The sequence below is a fragment of the Salvelinus namaycush genome, chromosome 1, assembly GCF_016432855.1.
Source record: "Salvelinus namaycush isolate Seneca chromosome 1, SaNama_1.0, whole genome shotgun sequence".
Lineage (NCBI taxonomy): Eukaryota > Metazoa > Chordata > Actinopteri > Salmoniformes > Salmonidae > Salvelinus > Salvelinus namaycush.
Window position 1 is genome coordinate 57,613,220 of NC_052307.1, and position 21,984 is coordinate 57,635,203.

Genomic DNA, 21,984 nt, shown 5'->3' on the forward strand with positions numbered 1-21,984 from the left:
AGCTCGCTGGTCACCATAGCAGTACCCACCTGTAGCACGCACTCCAGCATGTATACCTCTCTGGTCACCCCCAAAGCCAATTCCACCTTTGGTCGCCTCTCCTTCCAGTTCTCTGCTGCCAATGACTGGAACGAACTACAAAAATCTCTGAAACTGGGAACACTTATCTCCCTCACTAGCTTTAAGCATCAGCTGTCAGAGCAGCTTACATATTACTGCACCTGTACATAGCCCATCTATAATTTAGCCCAAACAACCACCTCTTCCCCTACTGTATTTATATATTTTGCTCCTTTGCACCCCATTATTTCTATTTCTACTTTGCACATTCTTCCACTGCAAATCTACCATTCCATTGTTTTACTTGCTATATTGTATTTACTTCACCACCATGGCCTTTTTTGCCTTTACCTCCCTTATCTCACCTCATTTGCTCACATTGTATATATACTTATTTTTCTACTGTATTATTGACTGTATGTTTGTTTTACTCCATGTGTAACTCTGTGTTGTTGTATGTGTCGAACTGCTTTGCTTTATCTTTGTCAGAATCGTGTGTATAGGTGGCAGGGAAGTCAGGCGCAGGAGAGTCAAACGGAGTGTAAAATGGAGTCTTTTAATGAAAGTCCAAGTAACATGCTCCATAACACTAATAAGAAAAGAACATAAACAAATATGGGTACGAAGACCCGTCGCGCACCTATACACATAAACACAACACTGACAATAAACAATCTCTGACAAAGACATGAAGGGAAACAGAGGGTTAAATACACAACATGTAATGGATGGGATTGAAAACAGGTGTGTGGGAAGACAAGACAAAACCAATGGAAAATTAAAAATGGATCAATGATGGCTAGAAGACTGGTGACGTCGACCGCCGAGCACCGCCCGAACAAGGAGAGGCAACGACTTCGGTAGAAGTCGTGACAATCTTGGCCAGGTCGCAATTGTAAATGAGAACTTGTTCTCAACTTGCCTACCTGGTTAAATAAAGGTGAAATAAAAAATAAAATAAAATAAATAAATATTGGCTGTACCTTTTTACTGATCCAGTTGTGTGTGATAGAAAATAAATGTTAAGGCAATAAACCCAATATTGCCATTCTATCACCCCAAACGTCCTGACCTGGAACAGCCAGTTTGTTGTTCTCTAGTTCTCTAGTTTGTTGTTCTCCATTGGTACTGCTAGATACAAGGTCATGGATATTGCAAAGGTCTGCTGAAACAGTTTCCTTATGTTGTGCCAATATTATTAAATTATGGACAACTATGATGTTCCAGTATTAATTATTCCCTGGTCAGCTTCCAAGGTGGTAAAGTTTCGATACATATCCAATTTAGAGTATTTCTTGGGGAAATGCTGCCCAAGTAAATGGACAGTCTTAGAATTTGATTGTCCAGAACATGTATTACAGAAATTAAATGTTTAAATATCTTCAAGTTCAGCAAACTTCTTTGTACTCAAGTGCAAAGTGAACATTGACGAAAGGGCACAAAGAACAAAGAGGTTTGAAGAAACTGTGCTGCAAATGTTCATTTAAAATATTTACGGGTATCTTTTCAATTAAACCAGAAAGTGTGTGCACCTCAGATCCCATCATTCTTTCGGTCACTGATACTGGCTCTCGCAGAGAAAAGCCACTGCAGCCAATGTAGCCAGATAGTTTTCATGTGGCTCACTGTAGAAGTGACAGCAGTGCACAGTCCAAACTACAGGACATCCAGGTTCAGCCGTGATTTCCGCCAACAGAGGTGCTAATTAATGCTAATTACACGAGTGGGTCAATTACGCACTCCACAGTGCATGATCAGCACCACTGTGTTACGGCATTACCAATAACCACAACCCTGCTCTTAAAAATAGATTCAATCAAAACATTCAAATTAAATAATAAATTAAATTTGACCGTGGCGAAAGGTAAAATGCTCTTAATCAAATAATGAATGCTACAATTATAATGTGTTCAATTTAAACTTAGTCTTGGCATTTGAAGACGTAGCAACCACCTACTACAAACAGTATTTTTTGATGTTGTGAGACGTCTATATACTGTAAACACTAATTGGCTAACATGAAACCACATTACAGCACTGGCCTAGGTGTCTGCTGTGACTACACTGACTATGAATGAGCCTTTTCATATTTAGTAATAACATCCACCCTGTGATTGGATCTGTGCCCACATCCGGTGAAATCCGGTCACAGTAGGCAGGATCTAGTAATATCACCTTCCCGAGTTGGGCTATGAGGCATTCTGGTCATTATAATGCCAAGTGTAAAGAAACCGGGGATAAACAGAATGGTAGTGATGATAGTGATAATATCAGTATAAATGTGGTTTATGGACAGTCAGACAGAAGAGTCATGACAAAGGTCATGAAGACAGATAATGCAAAACAAAATGCAAAAACAGACTATATAATTTAAGCTGCAGACTAACATATTCTTACATTTGCATGTGTTGCAGGTTTTAATGATAGAAGGCAGCACTTTAGGCAACGTAATTACAGTTTCCCCACACCATCAGGAGCCACCAGACAGTTTTGAAACTCAGCAGAGAACATGTGCAAGGTTGTCACCAGAGGGGCACTTCCATTACGTGACAAAAGTGGGAAGATAATTAGATTTGCTGTTTAGTTAAGCAGCCTCTGTCAGACCTGCAGAAAAAAACTTGACTGTGACTGGAGGAACTGTGACTTCATGAACCGTGACTGCAAATGAGCCCGTTGGTCTGCCGGGGTCACACATGTTGGATTCACTTTTCTTACGGAGTATGTCAAAACTTTAAGAAATATGAATCAAGGATGCAAACCTCCTTTCTATATATACTGAACAAAAATATAAACACAGAATGCAACAATTTCAAATATTTTACTGAGTTACAGTTCATACAAGGGAATCAATCAGTCAATTGAAATAAATTCCTTAGGCCCTAATCTATGGATTTCACATGACTGGGCAGGGGCACAGCCATGGGTGAGCCTGGGAGGGCATTGGCCCACCCACTTGGGAGCCAGACCCACCCATTGGGGAGCCAGGATCTGCCAATCAAAATGAGTTTTTCCCAACAAAAAGGCTTTTTTAGACAGAAATACTCCTCAGTTTCATCAGCCAGTCTCAGACGATCACGCAGGTGAAGAAGCCGGATGTGGAGGTTCTGGGCTGGCAAGGTTACATGTGATCTGCGATTGTGAAACCGGTTGGACGTACTGCCAAATTCTCTAAAATGACGTTAGAAGCAGCTTATGGTCGAGAAATGAACATTGCATTTTCCGGCAAAAGCTCTGGTGGACATTCCTGCAGTCAGTGTTTTTGAGAGAAATAAGCTTTTTGTACATATGGAACATTTCTGTGATCTTTTATTTCAACTCATGAAACATGGGACCAACACTTTACATGTTGCGTTTATATTTTTGTTCAGTATAATTTCCAGTAAAGTATACTAGTATTGCAGTATTTAGTTGGGAAGAACACATGTAAAATAACACAATTTCATTGAGTGCACCCCACTACACATGTACTTTACGTATGTGGTGTTCGGGTCCACTGGACCTGAGGGTAATAAAAGTATGGAAAAGTGTGTGTGTAGGTGAAAACAAGTAAAAATGAAACAAAAGATTTGCTGCGTGCCTACTCTGTCTTCCTCCTCCCTGGGCTTGCTGTTTCAACATAGCACCAATAACCTGTCTGTCTCTCTGCCTGTCTGCCTGTCTCCCGCTTTTCTCGCAACTCTTTACCCTTTGTAGTGTGTGAAACTACACAATGTCTTGCGGATCCTGCACAATGTTATTACAATACATTACTTAGATACATTATTTCGATACATTGTTAAAAAAATGCTGTATTTTCCCACACTCTACCCCAGTCACGTGCAAATTGGGGGAGGGACACAATAAATAAATAGCTTTTGCATGTGTGGCTCCTTACCATAATCAATCAGTTTGGCAAAAATAATCTTTGCTCAGAGGGCGTTAGAACTATTTTCTGCCGAGAGAGAAGCTAGTGTGGATGGAGCGTCTTCCACTTTGAATTTTCCAAGTATGAGGATCATGTCTCTGTCAACTCGGAGTCTGACAGTGAGTTAGAAGAAGAAGATGAGATTGACCCTCAGCCAGCCCCAGGACCAGCCCGTCAACAACCAGCCCATCAGCAGCCTACAGGAGCAATATGGATGTCAAAAAAATGTGAAATTGAATGGTCTTCTTCCCCAAGGAATGAGCCGCCCCGCACGCATGGCTGCCAATGTGATAAGGATGCAACCAGGGCCGACGCGGATGGCGGTTAGTCATGTTAAGGACATAAAGTCTTCTTTTGAACTGTTCATCCCAGACACCATCCAGAAAATCATTCTGGACTGCACTAATTTGGTGGGAAGGCGTGTTTTTGGAGAGAGATGGAAGGAGATGGACCAAACTAATTTACATGCATACTTTGGGGTTCTTATCCTTGCTGTTTTTTTCAGATCCAATGGGGAATCCACATAATCCCTGTGGGATGCAGAAACAGGCAGAGAACTTTTCCATGCAACAATGTCTCTGAAAAACGTCCACATTATTTCCAGGATTATCCGCTTCGATAACCGAGACCCCAGACCAGATCGGCGGCAGAGAGACAAGCTAGCTGCAATCGGATCAGTGTTGTACAAGTGGGTGGACCACTTTTCCCTGTTTTACAACCCTGAGTCCAGCGTTACAGTTGATGAGCTGCTTATGACATTTAGGGGCCACTGCCCCTTCAGGCTGTACATACCGTCTTAACAAGCTAAATATAGAATCAAGATTTGGGCTGCCTGTGATGCTGCTTTATCATATACGTGGAACTTGCAAGTGAAAACAGGGAAGCCAGATGGAGGAGCCCCTGAGAAGAACCACGGGATGCGGGTTGTCCTGGATGTGACACAGGGACTCTGTGGCAACAACATCACATGCGATAACTTTTTTACTTCGCACAAGCTGGGACAGGAGCTCCTCAATAGGAAGCTGACGATAGTAGGAACAGTACGAAAAAACAAGCCAGAGTCCCACCTCAGCTGTTGAATACACGGAACAGGCCAATCAATTCCTCTAAGTTTGTGTTCACAGTAGACACGTCCCTAGTGTCCTACGTGCCAAAGAAAAGCAAAAATGTGGTACTCGTGAGTACTCTGTATAGGGATGGGAGAATCTGTGGCCAGGAACATCAAAAACCATAAATCATAATGGATTACAATGCCACAAAAGGAGGGGTGGACAATTTAGACAAGCTGGTGACTGGCTACAGCTGCAAAAGAAGAACCCTACGCTGGCCACTTGTGATATTCTTCAATATCTTGGGCATCTCGAAGTACAACACGTTTGTCATCTGGATGGCGTTGAACCCAGATTGGAACTGAGGGAAGCTCCAGAGGAGATGGCTCTTTCTCAAGGAGCTGGGCAAGGCATTGGTAAGACCTCAAATCTAGAGGAGGCAACATATCCCAAGGACTCCAGCTTCCGCAGCCATCGTGAGGAGGATTCAGGAGGAGGATGCTGGTGCCCCATCCGCCCGACCCACAGAACCAACAACTCCAACACCGGAAGTACGTGCGAGTTATTTTGTTGCATGCGTGTGTGTTCTAGGGCATGTTCTAGGGCTGTATGTAAAATGTGTCCTTCCAATTTGTTCAATTCAAAGCAATAAATATCAGTTGTGATGAAATCCTTGTTTAATTTATATTTGTTCAAGATAAACATGATTTATTCCACCCATGAATTGATTATAATGGATTTTTGTTTACAAAAATCACATTCTATCCAAAAATAGTAATAGCGCTTTTATTGATAAATGTGATCAAGCAGAGGCAAATGGCAAATATTAACAATGTATGCTGCCTATATTGCTTGTAATTGATATAAGTCAACATCTAAGTAAATTGGTATGGCTGTATTGTTTTAAAAACACAATAATGTTGTGGGTCCATCAGACCCGCGAACATTGGGTGAATAACAAAAACATGAACACCACACAAGTGTTAATGGTGAACTTCTACAGTATATCCACATTCCTAAATGAAGTATATGGGCTTCAAATAAACAAAGACAGAAATAAATGATCCCCCCACTCTCTTTCTGTGTAACAATATAGAAATGAATTCAAGCACAGTCAGTAATCGACAAGATCAAGGTATTGTCTTATTAATGAAGAGTCGTTACAATATCAGATAAGCTTGAACTCTAATCTTTCAGCAGGATTAACCACGAGAGAAGCTGATTCTCAAAATAAATCTATCTGTTTAAGAAGACGTGAGTAAAAAAGGGAAAATTGCAATGCCTCTAAGACTTTCTTTTGTTTGTTAACACAATGAGGGACAGACTAGTATTACTATATAACACACAGCTATACAATGGAATTCAATTTAATTAATATAATCAAGGCCTATTCATTCCATGAGAAACCTTTTTACATGAGTAGGTAACTTTCCCGAGACGGAACGTTGTTCGGTTCACTTTCTTTGAAGAGAAATGAGTGGTGAGAGGGTATTCATAAAGAACATCTGTTCAGTCTAATTGAAAAACATATTTGTTTAACAGACTTCACAATATTTACCTGCAGGTTGACAGGCTTCGGCAGATATCAAATTGAGGAATATGGTGTAATGGCCTTGCTTGTTCACCAAATAGCTTTTTGAGACAGTGATTTTCATTTAAAATACAAATGAATACATATTCAATTGACCCGAAATGAGACACATGAAGAGGGGCACTTACTCATAAAGGGAAATTAGTCCAATGACCATGAGATCTCACAGAGCAGACCTAAACTTTTCCCACCCTCTGTCGCTGATGGTAACAACCTTGCATACCTGCAAAGGCATGCCTTCATCAACACAGTACTTTTTAAAGAAAAACTACTAGGAGCAACAAATGATAAGCAGTTGACATTTCCTGTTTTTTCTGAATGCCTTTTTACATTTAGGTTCACAGTCAATAAGCTTGATTGTAAAATACTTTTTACTTTTCTGGCTCAAATGTCAATGTTTTTTTGCTTTCCATGTCAACAGCAAGGACAGAATTCTTGAGGAGATACAGTCAGGCCCATAATTATTGGCACCATTAATAAAGATAATCAAAAAAGACTGTATAAAATAAATAATACAAATACTGAGCTATATTTTATGCATTTTTGGGGGGTTGAATATTGTATCATTTTGTACTAGTACAATTGCTCAGAGAAACAGATTCTGTATGCACAGCCAAAAAGCTCAATTTTCATGTCATCCAACAAATGTAAATGCCTAGACATTGCTAAATGGCATTGGCACTTGGATTGGGAACCTGTGCTATGGTTAGATGACATGAAAATAGATATCCTTGGCCACGCACACCAGTGGTGGGTTTGGAAACGGAGGAAAGATCTATATGAAGAAAATAACCCCATGCTTACGGTATGGTGGTGGATCTTTGATGTTACAGGGCTATTTTGCATCCACTGCTCTTTGGGCCCTTGTTAAGGCCAACGGCATCATGAACTTTACACAGTACCCAGACATTTCAGTCAAAAACCTGGTTGCCTCTCCAGGATGCGGAAACTTGGCCGCAAGTGAATCTTCCAGCAAGACAATAACACTAAGCACACATCAAAATCCACAAAGAAATGGCTAATTGACCACAAAATCAACATTTTGCAATGGCCATCTCAGTATCCGGACCCAATTAAAAACCTGTGGCTGTCCATTCCATAAGCGTAGACAAAGGAAATCAAGGATCTGGGCAGATTCTGTGTAGAGGAATGTTCTAAGATCCCTCCCAATCTCATTAAACATGAAAACGCCTCAGTGGCAGTATCCTCACAAGGTGATTTAAAGGTAAAACTAAATCTCTTTCCCTGAGCAACTGTATAAAACATTTTGAGCATACAATATAGCTCAGTATTTCTATTATTTATTTTAAACAATCTTTTTTGCTAATCTACGGAAGCCCTGAAGCAAAATGTATATTTTTTAAAATGACTTAGTCATTCAAACGAGATACTAAGTAATTCGAGATACTAAGTTCATCCTTCCGAGGGTCGCATGTTCAATCAGTTTTCATTTTAACCCTATCCCATCCTTAACTCTTACTTTAATAATTCAGAATGAATGCCTAAACTTAATAGTATAGTTGTTTTTGTTTTAATCCTATCCAAAACTTTAAACCTTAACTTAAGCATTCAGAATTAATGAAAAATGATGCTGAGCAGGAGGAGCAACCCAGGGTGTCAAAAACACTTAGAAATGTGATGTTTGGAGCAACTTCAAAACGTTTGGAGAAAAGTGGATAAATGTCTGAATCTGAAGTCAAATTGGTAAAAACGTGAGATCTTGTTTCCCCACTTACAAGCTCTGGCATTCAAAAGCAACCCTATCAAAGAACTGTCAATGAATACTCATATCAATGGATGGAATCAGTAAATTAATGGCTGCAGCAAAGGTCTGACAAGCACAACTGGCACTGCAACAAACATGACCTGTTTCAGGAAACTAGGCGTGTGTCGCAAGTCATGACTTCATAGGAGTTAGTTATAGCCTAATGTTAGCTGGCTAACTAGCTAACATTGAACCTATTTGGTTAACTTTAGCTAGCTATGACAATCGGTTTGTATTGCTAGTACTCTATGGATTGGGATTATGGTTCATTGTTTAGCTAGCTAGCTAGCTAACTACATGTCTAAACAAAAGACCCCAAGTTAAAGCTTACTGTTAGTCAGCTAGCTGACGGCCCATCAAGTTAGCCAGGTGTGTCTGACGATGATTACGGCTATCTATTGAATAATAATGCTGAAATAATTGTATCTGGAATTTGTCTTTCAGCATCAGCAGAACACGCCTGACTCTCCTCCACCAGTCATACAAGTGTGACGACCCTCCCACACTGTCTGCTGAATTCTTTCTCTTTGGTCTTGTTTTCCTTAATAAGATGTTGGTGGGTGAAGCCAGGAGGGTCGTCTGCGAAATGGGACACACGTGGGCTCAGGTGTGTCCCAGGGATAAATACACCTTTCCCCCCATTCATTGAGGAGACTCTCTCCACGCAGACACATGGTATTCGTGACGCACCAGCTGGATTTGGTCTTATGTAGCAAAATTTGAATTTCTGTTTTTTACATTGGATCAAAGTAGAGACTCAGAGCTACACAATGGTATATCATACACTGCATTTGAGGAACAATGGGAAAGTTATTCTGTTTTGAAAGTTGATAAAATGGCATTTTAGTGTTTCGGTGAGAGAGCTCTTCTTAGTCTACACCCATTCAGCATTGTTCACACCCTCTTAAGCTTTAACCCCACCTATCTCCTATCTCACACTTGACGCTCTGACCGAGGATTTGCTTACATTTTTTACATTTACATTTTAGTCATTTAGCAGACGCTCTTATCCAGAGCGACTTACAGTAGAGGATAGGGTACCTCTGGATAACATGAAAACAGCCTAACCAGCTCTGCTGGCAACAATTTCATTGTGCTTTTTTGCAGACGTTTACTGACACTGGCCGTAGGTGCTTTGTTTGCATCTTTTGTTACAGCTTTTTTGAGTTGTGCTGTTTAGTAGGCCCAGTGATGGTTGCCTTTGTATGGTTGTTTGGTAAACTTGCCACAGCGGTGGATAGTTGGTTGTGTGCTGCATTGGAGAGAGTAACACTGGTTAGTTTCCAGGCCCCTGCCCAGCCTGGAGACTCTTGCTTTACTCGCTGTTGGGACATTGGTCCGAGGAGGTGAGTACAATCTGCTGTGTACATCAGTGGGAGATTTGGTTAGGGTAGTGCCATTTGCTACCCTGAGCTATAGCCTTTCTTTCCCCTGTTAGGCTTAGCGACGTGTTCCACTTTGGAATACGTTGGGCATGGTTCGTTAGTTTGTTTGTTATTTTTGTGTGGTGTGTGTGGACTGAGCAGTTGTCTCGGGGGCACATCCATGGCTTAGGGGGAATCCGCAAGCGTACTGGTGGGTTTTTCCATGCCAGCGGGCTACTGTGCGCAATTACCCACCGCGAATCCGCACGAAGACGACTATGGTTGAGTTATTGTAGGATTTGGGGAAACTCATTATATTCTTGTGACTATGACGTCTAATGTGTACTGGCGTCTAATGTACTGAAGAACAGCTGTTGAAGATTGCTGAACACTATCAGGTTGAAATTCGTGATAACTGTCCCAAAAATTATGTTAGGTTGATATTGAAGGCCAATCTGATGGAGAGTGGTATATTTGAATTTACCACTGGGGCAGACTCCGCCGAGGACTCGCCACCTCCCCAGCGGTCTCCCCGGTTCGCTACAATGGCTGCTCCGTCAGTTAGCCCTAGTAGTCTTCATTTTTAACAGCAGAAATAACTACTTCTGTTACAACTAGAGCATGAGCGGGTTCAGGAGTGGGCGTTGGAACAACCAAAACTGGAGCATTATCGTGTTAAGTATGAAAAGGAATTGGAATTTAAAGAAGATTTGGACCGTTCTACAATCAAGCTGCAACAAGAGCGGTTAAAATTGGTTAGGGAAGGAAAGCGCTCAGGGAGAGTTTGGTTTGGGAAGGTGACCCTGATTTACGTAGGGGTGGCTCCTCTCTCGGTCATGCCCCGAACACATTTTATATTGTTGGAAACTTACGGCTGTTGCCAATTTTTTAAATGAGACGTTCTTTTCATTGTTTGAGAGTGTTGCTGACGCTAGGAGTTGTCTGATTCTGATCGCACTTTAATGTTGCAGTGTGTTGACTGGTAAAGTCCAATTGACCCAGATTGTTTACCTTTCATTATGGAGGGTTTTGTGTCTCTGTTAGGAAGTAAGGACCTAGTGCCAGTGAAGATCCTGAGGGACACAGGTGCCTCTGAGTCATTTCTGTTAGTCTGTCTTACCCTTCTCGGCTGAGACTGATTCGGGGAATCGTGTTTTAATTAGGGGAATCGGTTTGAACACTGTCAGTTCCATTGCATAAACTGATGTTGGATTCTGAACTGGTGAAAGGCGAGGTAGTTGTAGGGGTGCGTCCTTTGTTGCCTATTGAGGGTATCAACGTGATCCTTGGTAATAACTTGGCTGGTGTGTTTGGCCTGTCGTGTCTCCATCTCTAGTGGTTTCCGCTAAGCCGTCATTTGTAGGGATTCCCGATGAGAGCACGCAGAGTTTCCCACAGGTGTTCTCTGCGTGCACGGTGACGTGTTCCATGAGCCGTGGCGACCTGGTCACTGCGCCGGCTAACGATAATGTTACAAAGAAATATGTCACTACTTTCCCAGTGATCCCGTTATCTGTGCCCCACTCCAATCTAATCAAGGAGCAATGGGCTGACCCCACATTAGAAGAGTTGCGTGACCAAATTGTCACTGTGGAACAGTAGGAAAATGTCGCGCATGGCTATTTTCTCCAGGATGATGTCCTGATGAGAAAGTGGGTGCCTCATCATAGTTGTTTTGTGGGGGAGGCTATTAGTCAGGTTTTTGTACCAGTTAAGTTTTGTGAATTTGTGTTACACTTCCCACGACAATGTTGCTGGACATCTGGGGGTGAGGAAAACCTACAATCGCATACTGAGACATTTCTTTTGGCCTAGGTTGAAGAGGGATGTTTCTGAGTTCATCAAAACCTGCCACACCTGTCAATTAATGGGTAAACCTAATCAAGCTATTAAGTCGGTACCGCTGTTTCCTATTCCCGTACTCAGCCAACCTTTTGAGTATCTGATTATTGACTGTGTTGGCCCTCTGCCTCGCTCTAAGAATGGTAGTATTTACTTGTTCACAGTGATGTGTCAGACCACTATTCTAGGTTTCCTGCTGCCTATCCTCTCCGGTCTATCACGACTAAGTCTGTGCAAAAAGCTTTGACTCAGTTTATCTCGCTGTTTGGAATCCCTGAGGTTATTCAGAGTGACCAAGGTTCAGTACTAATCTGAGTGACCAATTTCAGTTCTAATCTGTTTGGTCAGGTTTTCCAACAGCTCCATATCAAACATAATTTGGCTAGCGCCTATCACTTGCAGAGTCAAGGAGCGCTGGGAAGTTTCCATCAAACACCTAAGTCTTTGTTAAGAGCTTATTGTATGGAAATGGATAAGGATTGGGAGGAGGGGTTGCCTTGGTTACTGTTAGCCGCCAGGGACGTTTCAAAGGAGCGCACATGTTTCAGTCCAAATTACCTAGTGTTCTGACATAGTGTGCATGGACTTCTAGCGGTGCTCCAGGATGACTGGACGTCTCCTGAGCCACCTCAGTTCCTGTTATCTTATGTGTGAGATTTCTGGCAACACCTGTATGCCGCTGGTGAGATGGCTAAAGAGAAGCTAATATCTTCACAGGGGAGGATGAAAGGAATATTTGATCGGCGAGCTGAGACTCATCACTTTAGTCTAGGTGACCAGGTTCTTGCTCTGCTGCCAATTGTTGGTTCTCCTTTTCAAGCCAAGTTTCAAAGTCCATATATGGTTGTACGCCAGTGGACTGAGCAAAACTATCTAGTTGCCACTCCAGAACGGAGGAAAGTGCACCAACTGTATCATGTACATCTGCTAATACCCTATTACGACGGTTCCTCTGGGGCCGAAGTGTGGGAGTCCGCAGAGGTCAGTAAACCTGTCCTTTTGACTGGTACTGTTACAACGCTGGAATCTTTTTTTTATCATACTAGGTCCGTGCATGGTGAGGAGGATGTCCCTGGTCCCAATGATTGCATACTGCAGGGTAGATTGAAAATTGAAATTATTGAAAATTATTGAAAAATTGAAAATTGAGACACTGGATGTTTTGGATAGCCTTCTCGGTCATCTACCTGCTGATAGGTGAGACGAGTTGGTCGGTCGGATTCTGAGGTTTCCCATTTTGTTTTCTGATACACCTACACATGCAAACTTAATAGAACACATACTGACGTTGGGGATGTTGACCCGAACCATCAGCGGTTCTATAGAGTTTGTTCAGAGAAACGGCATTGTCTGGATGCTGAGATCAGGTATTTGCTGGAGAGTGATATTGCAGAGCCTTCTTTCTCCAGCTGGGCCTCTCCCTGTATCTTGGTCAGTAAACCGGATAATGTTGCTGACGCGCTCTCTCATAAGCACTGTTTCTGAACACGTCTGGTCCTATTGATCGGTGGACACGCGTTTTCTCATGCGCGATGTCCCCGAGTGTATGCGTGTTGTCCATGTGACTGACCACTGTTTATTTGTATTTTGTGTTTTCTGGTTGCTCCTATCATCTGTTCCCTGCTGTCCCCATTTTCTTCTTTCTTCTTGAGGTTTGCTTCCTGTGTGCAGGGGTTGCTGAGGTCTGGGGAGGACAAAGTTGGTTTGGGCAGGGGGATAGCGAAATGGGACACACCTGGGCTCAGGTGTGAGGGCGCACAATTCAAATAAATAATCATAAATATTATGGAATTTAAACATTTATGTACATATAAGTGTCTTATATCAGCTGAACGCTTAAATTATTGTTAATCTATCTGCACTGTCCGATTTACAGTAGCTATTAAAGTGAAAACATGCCATGCGATTGTTTGAGGACGGCGCCCCACTTCAAAATATTTTTCCATCGGTAGAGGTTTCATAAATTCCCATATAATGATACATTTTCACGTACTTTTTGAAAATCTTCCTCTGATTTGTCATCCAAAGGGTCCCAGCTATAACATGTAGTGTTGTTTTGTTAGATAAAGCGCCATTGATTTGAGTATACCACCGTTCAACTTGCAGAGAAAGGAATCTGAAAATGTACCCCTAAACTTTGTTTCAACAAGTCTAAATATGTTTCTATTAACTCCTCAGATACCCTAAAATGTAATCTAACTATAATATTTTTACCGGAAAGAAGTATGTTCAATAGGAAACCGATTTTAGCAGGTGCGTAATGTCTTCATGGCGCACGCAAACACGAATTTCCAAGACTGTGTTCTTCTGCTAAAACGAATATTTCTTATTAGTTTTTGAAGTTAACCTGTTTGGGCTGCAGGGGCAGTATTGAGTAGCCAGATAAAAGGTTCCCATTTCAAACGGCCTCGTACTCAATTCTTGCTCGTACAATATGCATATTATTATTACTATTGGATAGAAAACACTCTCTAGTTTCTAAAACCGTTTGAATTATATCTGTGAGTAAAACAGAACTCATTTGGCACAAACTTCCTGACCAGGAAGTGGAAAGTCTGAAAACTATGCTCTGTTCTAGGTCCTGCCTATAAATGGGCATGATACGTATTAGTATACATGCACGTCATACACCTTCCCCTAGATGTCAAGAGGCAGTGAGAGAAGAAATGGAGGGTTTATCTTGGTCTGAGTTGGAATAAATCCTCTTGGAATGACGTGTCACCCATTTCCTGTTTTCAGGAAGGCGCGAGAAGGAACCGGGGATTGCCTTCTGTACAGCTGTCGTTATAGGCGACTACTATCTCCGGCTTTGATTTTATTTGATACATGTGACAATATCATCGTAAAGTATGTTTTTTCAATATAGTTTTATTAGACTATTGAAATTTATTCGGGACGTTAGGCGTGTTGCGTTGTGTGCCTTTGTTCAGGAAGGAGAGCTTCGCGCCACTTGGCTAGTGCGCTTGCTAATTCAAGAGGGAAAAAGGACGTTCTAAATCCAAACAACAATTGTTCTTGACAAAGGACCTCTTGTACAACATTCTGATGAAAGATCAGCAAAAGTAGGACCCATTTTATGATGCTATTTCATATATCTGTCGAACTGTGTACTATTAGTTTTGCGCCCAGGTTTTGGGCACGCTCTCGCCATAACGTAAGCCTTATGTCGTAATGAAGTTATTTTTAGAATTCTAACACGGCGATTGCATTAAGAACTAGTGTATCTATCATTTCCTATACAACATGTATTTTTTAGTTATGTTTATGAATAGCTATTTGGTCAGAATATGTGTGTCAGAAAAAGTGTCAGAAAAATATCCGGACGTTGTGGGAAAAAGTAGCTACGTTAGCACAATGTATAACCACTGATTTCAGCTCTAAATATGCACATTTTCGAACAAAACATAAGTGTATGTATAACCTGATGTTATAGGACTGTCATCTGATGAAGCATATCAAGGTTAGTCAAAAATGATATATCTTTTGCTGGTTTGTTACGATCGCTAACTTTTGCTGCTGGGAAATGGCTTGTGTTTCTGGCTATTGTGGTAAGCTAATATAACGCTATATTGTGTTTTTGCTGTAAAACACTTAAGAAATCGGAAATATTGTCTGGAATCACAAGATGCCTGTCTTTCATTTGCTGTACACTATGTATTTTTCAGAAATGTTTTATGATGAGTATTTAGGTATTTGACGTTGGTGTCTGTAATTATTATGGCTGCTTTCGGTGCAATTTCTGATTGTAGCTGCAATGTAACCTATGATTTATACCTGAAATATGCACATTTTTCGAACAAAACATAGATTTATTGAATAACATGTTATAAGACTGTCATCTGATGAAGTTGTTTGTTGGTTAGTTTGGTTGGTTCTTGGTTAGTTAGGTTGGCTTTGTGCATGCTACCTGTGCTGTGAAAAATGTCTGTCCTTTTTTGTATTTGGTGGTGAGCTAACATAAATATACGTGCTGTTTTCGCTGTAAAACATTTTAAAAATCGGACATGTTGGCTGGATTCACAAGATGTGTACCTTTCATTTGCTGTATTGGACTTGTTAATGTGTGAAAGTTAAATATTTCAAAAATATATATTTTGAATTTCGCGCTCTGCCTTTTCAGTGGAATGTGGGAGGAGTTCCGCTGGCGGAACGCCAGAGCAGTACAGGTTAAAGTCTGTCGTCTGCCTGCATAGGTTAGGTTAGGTTCAATTCCTTCAGTTCTCCTTGTGGAAGAGTGTGTACAGGTGTCACAAGCACGCACACACACACACACACACACACACACACACACACACACACACACACACACACACACACACACACACACACACACACACACACACACACACACACACACACACACACACACACACACACACACACACACACACACACACACCTTCATGTTGAAGAATGAGGACTTGCAGCAAGTGGTTAACTTCTTATGGCTGCAAGCCCGAGGCCGCCCACAATATGACAACAGCCAGCTCAAGTGCAAGGCGCGAAATTCAAAATATATATTTTTTAAATATTTAACTTTCACACATTAACAAGTCCAATACAGCAAATGAAAGGTACACATCTTGTGAATCCAGCCAACATGTCCGACGTCATACAAAGAGCTTGTATTCCACTTCAGACCAAGATAAACACTAAATTTCTTCTCTCACCGCCTCTTGACATCCAGGGGAAGGTCTATGAAGTGCACGTATACTCTTACGTATCATGCCCATTTATAGGCAGGAAGTAGAACAGAGCCCCGATTTCAGACTTTCCACTTCCTGGTCAGGAAGTTTGTGCCAAATGAGTTCTGTTTGACTCACAGATATAATTCAAACGGTTTTAGAAACTAGAGAGTGTTTTCTATCCAATAGTAATAATAATATGCATATTGTACGAGCAAGAATTGAGTACGAGGCCGTTTGAAATGGGCACCTTTTATCTGGCTACTCAATGCTGCCCCTTCAGCCCAAACAGGTTAACTTCATCAACAACTATGCAGAGGATAATGAAATAGTATTACCAGGACGCCACCCAGGACAAAAACACTTTGGTGGAAAGCTGCTGCCATCCCATGTGACAAAATCAGCAGTGTGGTGCCTCTATATCACGCCCTGGCCTTAGTATTCTTTGTTTTCTTAATTATTTTAGTTAGGTCAGGGTGTGACATGGGGAATGTATGTGTTTTTGGATTGTCTAGGGGTTTGTATGTTAAATGGGTCAGTGTCTTGTCTAGGTGTTTGTATGTCTATGGCTGCCTAGATTGGTTCTCAATTAGAGGCAGCTGTGGTTCATTGTCTCTGATTGAGAGCCATATTTAAGGCAGCCATAAGCATTGGGTTTTGTGGGTAATTGTCTATGTAGAACGTTTGTAGCTTTTGTATTTGCACTTACGTTTGTAGCTTCACGGTCGTTTGTTGTTTTGTTTTGTTTAGTTTGGTTATAAGTGTTCGTTTCGTGTTTCACTCGTCTCTAATAAAAGAGATGTATTTTTCACACGCTGCGCCTTGGTCCACTCATTATCCTCAAGACGATCGAGACAGAATTACCCACCTGAACGGGACCAAGCAGCGTGTCAAGCGGCAGCAGGAACATACACAGGATTTATGGCAATGGGAGCAGGATCTGGACTATACTACGTGGGAGGAGATCGACAGGTGGGCGATCGACCCAGTGCGAATGCCGGAGCCCGCCTGGGATTCTCTGGAACAGTGCGAGGAGGGATACCGGCGAATGGAGGCAGCACGACGACGCGTTAGGAAGCCTGTGAGTCAGCCCCAAAAAATTATTGGGGGGAGGGTACAAGTGAGTGTGGCGAAGTCAGGTAGGAGACCTGCGCCAACTCCCCGAGCTTACCGTGGAGCGCGAAAGTACGGGCAGACACCATGTTATGCGGTAGAGCGCATGGTGTCTCCTGTACGTGTGCATAGCCCGGTGCGGGTTATTCCACCTCCCCGCACTGGCAGGGCTAGATTGAGTATCGAGCCGGATGTCATGAAGCCGGCCCAACGCATCTGGCCTCCAGTGCGTCTCCTCGGGCCGGCATACATGGCACCAGCCTTACGCATGGTGTCCCCGGTTCGCCTACACAGCCCAGTGCGGGTTATTCCACCTCCCCGCATTGGTCGGGCTACGGGGAGCATACAACCAGGTAAGGTTGGGCAGGCTCAGTGCTCAAGGGAGCCAGTACGCCTGCACGGGCCGGTATTTCCGGCGCCACCTCCCCGCCCCAGCCCAGTACCACCAGTGCCTACACCACGCACCAGGATTCCAGTGTGTCTCCAGAGCCCTGTTCCTCCTCCAAGCACTCGCCCTATGGTGAATGTCTCCAGCCCGGTACCACCAGTTCCGGCACCACGCACCAAGCCTCCTGTGCGTCTCCAGAGTCCTGTGCGTCCTGTTGCTGCTCCCCGCACTAGCCCTGAGATGCGTGTCCCCAGCCCGGTACCACCAGTGCCGGCACCACGCACTAGGCCTAATGTGCGTCTCCAGGGTCCAGTATGCCCTGTTCCTTCTCCCCGCACTAGCCTTCAGGTGCGTGTCCCCAGCCCGGTACCACCAGTTCCGGCACCATGCACCAAGCCTCCTGTGCGTCTCCAGAGCCCTGTACGCACTGATCCTTCTCCCCGCACTCGCCCTGAGGTGCGTGCCCTCAGCCCGGTACCACCAGTTCCGGTACCACGCACCAGGCCTATAGTGCGCCTCGAGAATTCAGTGTGCCCTGTTCCTGCTCCCCGCACTAGCCTTGAGGTGCGTGTCTCCAGTCCGGTACCACCAGTTCCGGCACCACGCACCAGGCCTACTGTGCGCCTCAGCAGGTCAGAGTTGGCCGTCTGCCCAACGCCGCCTGCACTGCTCGTCTGCCCAACGCCGCCTGCACTGCCCTCCTGCCCAGCGCCGTCCGAGCCATCCGTCTGCCCAGCGCCGTCCGAGCCATCCGTCTGCCCAGCGCCGTCTGAGCCATCCGTCTGCCCAGCGCCGTCTGAGCCATCCGTCTGCCCAGCGCCGTCTGAGCCATCCGTCTGCCCAACGCCGTCTGAGCCGCCCGCCTGTCCCGAGCCATCAGAGCCGTTCGTCAGTCAGGAGCTGCTAGAGCCGCCAGTCAGCCAGGATCCGCCAGAGCCGCCAACCAGCCAGGATCTGCCAGAGCCGCCAACCAGCCAGGATCTGCCAGAGCCGCCAGTCAGCCAGGATCTGCCAGAGCCGCCAGTCAGCCAGCCAGGATCTGCCAGAGCCGCCAGTCAGCCAGCCATGAGCAGCCAGAGTCGCCAGCCAGCCATGAGCAGCCAGAGTCGCCAGCCAGCCATGAGCAGCCAGAGTCGCCAGCCAGCCATGAGCAGCCAGAGTCGCCAGCCAGCCATGAGCAGCCAGAGTCGCCAGCCATGATCTGTCAGAGCCGCCAGCCAGCCAGGATCTTCCAGAGCCGCCAGTCAGCCAGGATCTACCAGAGACACCAAAGCTGGTATTGACAATGGTGGAGTGGGGGTCACGTCCCGCACCCGAGCCGCCGCCATAGGAAAGCCGCCGCCGCCAACCCTAACCCTAACCCTAACCCTAAAGCATAAACAACACATTTTGATTATTTATTTGACCTCCAACATGATTGGCACTACTTTTGTTGATGTCACATTATTTCTGTATTTTCCAGAGGTATGTGTAGTCGTGCTGTCTTCCTTCAGGAATCTGTGGGGAAAATTGCTGCCCCACATCTCAAGCACTAAGCCCAGGACAGACCTGTGCTAGCAGTGCCAGGAACAACTATCAGGTCTTCAGATCTGCCATTCTGCCAGAAGCTGTTAAGTCAGCCAAGCCGAAGAAGCAAGAGCAGCATCTCCTGCTTGTTCAGGGTGAGCGGTCTGTCTACCAGAAGATGGTTGCTGACTGCAAGACCACCTGTGAAGACCTGCAGTTGTCTCTGGGGGCCCCTACTGAACTAGCAAGCAAAGACATCAGGATGCATTATAGCTTTGATTTGGCTCAACAAGTGAGCAACATTTCCTCCTGTATACTGATTAAGGACATAGATTTTTTGAGTATATATCTATCACCGATATTGGTATTGTTCTTGTACATACTGTAAATTATTTTATTTATATTGACACAATCTATTTCTGATATAGCTACTATGCAAGTAACCATAGGGCTGTATCGTTTTCACCTTCTGTAGAGACCCATACACTTAGCAAGATGTGGCTGGGGGTTATAGAATGTCTTTCACACGACCCATCAATTTAGATAAGTGTGTCTGGGTAAGTGGCATCTAACATTTAAACAATATTTGTATCTGGACACTTTCTGTTCACCTGGATTTTTTGCTTATTGTAGGCTACTACTTTTACCACTTTTAGTCTTCATCTTTACTACACTACTCACTGTTTAGCACATGATCTTAGTTAGATGTGAATCCTTTAAGAGATGGATTGGGCTGGTTTAAGAGGGTGTGAACAATGCTGAATGGGTGTAGACAAATGAGAGCTCTCCAGTAGGTACAGTACCAAAACATTCAACGGCCATTTTCTGAAAAGTGAGTTTACAAGTTTATCAACTTTCAAAGCAGAATTACTCGCCCATTGTTCCTCAAATACAGTGTATGATATACCATTTTGTTGCTCTGAGTCTCTACTTTATCCAATATAAAAAAACACAATTTCAAATTTTGCAACATAAGACCGATTTGAGCCATCCAGTCACAAATGAGGCCTAATTAGACAATAACAATTGTCATTCCAATGAGATACTAACTTGCTTGAACAAGATACTAAGGGCTTCGGGGCTTCTGTACTCATCTTTATCAAGGGTTCCAATAATTTCCCTGACTGTAGGTTTCAAAACCAGTCATTGCATCAACTACAAAATAAATTATTTATAATTTTAAGATATGTGACATGTTGATATAGGTACTTACTGATGCACAATGATGGACATAGACAATTCAAGTAGGAACTATGAAAATCTCTCTTATTCCAAACATTTTAGCTGCTAAAGAAAGGCAAACTCATTCAGCAATATTTATAAAAATATATTTCACAAAGTAGGAAACAATACAGGGTATCTTAGATTACATTACAGGGAGTGAATAATTAAACATACACATTTATAAGCATTAAAGCACAGTAGAAAATATGATCTGCATGTAAGACTATTTCATATATATTGTTAAGTCTACTGAGAACTGCCATATACTGTATCAGTACAAATTGAGTATGCACGCAGCTGTAGTGCCATTTCAGATTCTCATGTGCAAGAGCTAACGTGCATAGACAAAACCTACCACCTCAATGAAAGCTACGGATATTATCAGTAACTCTATGTACATGTATTTTTTGTCTAATAATATACAGTGTAGCACAATATGCAAGAGTCTGTATTTTATTTTTATGGGTTTTGTTACCAGTGGTTCCTAAATGAAATTTAAAATTGAGGGGTCGAATATTCACATCAATTAAATTATCCCAGCTATTGTGCTTAAATGGTCACTGGTAACTCTGTATACAGAATAATGATAAACAGTATACATTAATTGTATGTGTAAAAGTTCCCTTTCCATCCAATCTTTTACTTTTCAGTAATTCCTGTTCTCTGTATACTTTATTAACAGCAATATCTAAACAACAAGTTCAGCTGTGATGAAATAGCTTCAGCGGTGGAAAGAACAGTTGAGAAAAGGGATCATTCTAAACTCTCACTCACTTATAACCTGTAGCACAGAAACAAACGCAAATAAGAACAGATATATAAAAAACTAATCATACAACGATAATGAGGAATCAAGACGATCATTTTCGAAAAACATTTGAATACAATTGCATTTAATGCTTGCTTCTGTAAAAAGAAGGCCTCAAAGTTTCTACATTTCTCTTTTTTTGTCTTTCGCTTTAGTCTTTTATAGGCTAATAATATTTGCAAACCACACTTGGAGCGTGTAATTACAAATAGTTGTATAAAGCAAACTGTCTGGCTCAAACAGTTTATAAATGTGGCCACCTGGTATCAAATGATATCTAAACAAATTCATTTTAAAGCCAATATTGTAGTGGTTCTCATTTTGCTTTTTCAAATCATACATACATTCAACATTGTATTGTAGACCAAATATTGCTTTTTCTTTTAGTTTCCTATTTTATCTCTGATTATCTGGGTGGTGGGTAGAGATCTGAGATGAGGGCCACTCAGTAGTACAATTGTTCTGTGGTTGAATCTCCATGTTGTCCATGAAGGCTGTAGAACGTCACACAATCCCTCTCTTCTTTCATCAGGCAACTACCAAGAATCCAGGTCTTTATGCTTCTGGCAGTCACAGCGAATGACAAATACCCAAAATACTGCTAGACACTCCACAACGGAATCTAAATTACACTCCACAAGAATCCTAGACCTCCTAATATATCGACATTGTTAAGTTTGGCTCA